Raw genomic sequence first — 2,414 nt, 5'->3', positions numbered from 1 at the left:
CATGCGCCTCATCTCAGGAGCACAGGGCAAGAGCGTTTTGGGGACGAAAGGGCTCCAGGAGTGGTAGGGTGAGTAGGTAGAGCAGAGAAAAATAGCGAGCACCTTTCCCAATTGTTTGGAAAGATTTCTCCCGGAACAGCCCCGCCAAAGGCGGCCTTGGTCCTCGCGGGATCCTCGGGGCCACAGTGCCACCTGCTGGCGAGCAGGCGGTAGGGTAGGGAGGGCTGGGGCTCGGGGGGAAAAACCAGCCCCGCCCGTTGGCTCTTTTCCAGAATTAGAGCAGGACTCGGTTTGCTATTTGCTCGGTCCAGTTTCGAATAGTCAGGTTGTGCATTTAGACCTCCGAGTCCAGCCACCCTTGCCAGGGACAGTTTTGCCTCTCGGACAGTCAGAATCACGGATGCTCTGGCGGCAACGTTTCTCCATCTGAAAAAGGAAAGCAATGCAAATCCCCAAAGGATTTATGAAGGGTGAAGCGTTTATATAGGTAGATTTTTATAGCTTTTTCTTTGGTTTCGTATTAAACTGTAGCTTGCATAGTAATGTTTGCAACCCCTCCCCTCTTCTTCACCAGGGTGTGCATTACACCAACGCTTCCTACCTTCCCTCTCAGCCCAAATTTATTTCTGTTCTATTCTTGTCTGTTCATCTCAGCACAGTGTTTGGCCTCGAAGTCTCCCAGGCTCTACCCTACTTAAATCTATTTGCCTAAGAAATTGCAGATGATTGATTTGGGCCTGTTAGCTGTTCATCCCTGCTCTCAGAACTCTCAAGTCTAGCAGCCACGTTCACGCTTTGTTTCCTCTTCATCACTTTCTTGCTCTTGTGCGTTGCCATTTGTCTTCTCCCTGGTTGTTTCCCAGAGCAGTTTCTGCAGGGTGCAGCTGGTTACTAAAGGAAGCTCTGTGCACTTAGCTGCTAGCCCACACAATGTGGCCAGGAAACTGTGGTTTAAAGCAAACCCAGAGGATTCAAAACACAACTCCTGAAAGCATTTGTCAAGTTACGTGGGTTCAAATATGGTCTAGGACTTGACCCCAAACTTGGAACATGGTCCCACTGGTTGAGGATGGGGAAGGGGCAGCACGGTCCCTGCTTGGGTGCATGCCCTGGATTTTGTTTTCCTGCACCTGACTTACTGATGAGACTGGACTGATGAGATGTGTGTTAAGGGCTTTAGAAATAACAGTTGGTTCATACCTGCAAAATTATCAACCGGTACCAGTGCAGCAGCTGGGAGTTGCAGACACGCCGGAGTCAACTGGTACAAGGACCAAACTGAAGACTATGGAGTTGAAAGAAGATGCTTTAGGTAAGGTTCAGCTCACCTAAGCTCAGATGCTGACAGTGCAGGGCTCAGTCTGAGCAGGGGGTCTAACACTTCATCTGTGCTGGGGCTGAGGGGTCTGGCTACCAGGCCACATGTGGGTCTGTGACTACATATTCTCAGGGGAAGCTCCATGAGGTGGTGTGAGCTCAGCTAACAGCTAGCTGCTGAAAAAAGGAGGGGTCTGCTCTCCACATCTTTTCTGCCTCTCCACCAAGGGCTGTGTACCCATACATCCCATCTGGAACCAGCTCGCTGCCCACAGAGCTCTCCATGAACCAGTTCAGCTCACTGATTATGCAGAATATGGCAAAAAAAAAAAAAAAAAAAAAGCCTGTGCAAAACAGTGGTCAGGACTACTGTTGGGAACAGAAAGGGGATGGAGAAAGGAGGGGGAGAGTGATGCCTCTTCAGGCAGCAGTGAGCTGTTAGACTGGCTCAATTTGCCGTTTGTTGGCACCCTCAGATTCCCCTGTTGGAGCCCAGCAACTCTAAATGGACTGCTTGAATAGTAATTACGATCAACAGCTCTCTTCCATGCATTACGGCCTCAAGTTGTGTCAGGGGAGGTTTAGATTAGATATGAGGAAAATTTCTTTACTGAAAGAGTGGTCAGGCATTGGATCAGGCTGCCCAGGGCAGTGGTGGAGTCCCCTAGATGTGGCACTTCCGGACATGGTTTAGCAGACATGGTGGTGCTGGGTTGATGATTGGACTTGCTGATCTTAGAGGTGTTTTCCAACCTTAATGATTCTACAATTCTATGATTCTATGATTCTATGATTCTATTCTATGATCCAAGATACCTCCTTGGAGGTCTTTCTGAGCCTTTTCATAGGACCTTAGCAAGACTGACAGTGTTTTGGCATGACCATGGACGGGTGACCTCCCCTCTGCCCTCCTTCTTCCTCCAGGGTGTAAGCACTACCTTAACCCTGCTCTTCTCTCCTATCTTGAGCAATCATACAGCTGAGCAGTCCCTGATGACCCCTCATTTTGACTTTGCATGCTTCATTGTTGGACTTAGTCTCACCAGCCTTCCTGGCTGGCCCAATGCACCTTTTTATCTGGACAAGTAACACCAAGA

This window comes from Opisthocomus hoazin, chromosome 26, assembly GCF_030867145.1.
Source record: "Opisthocomus hoazin isolate bOpiHoa1 chromosome 26, bOpiHoa1.hap1, whole genome shotgun sequence".
NCBI lineage: Eukaryota > Metazoa > Chordata > Aves > Opisthocomiformes > Opisthocomidae > Opisthocomus > Opisthocomus hoazin.
Note: the sequence above shows the minus strand (reverse complement) of the source record.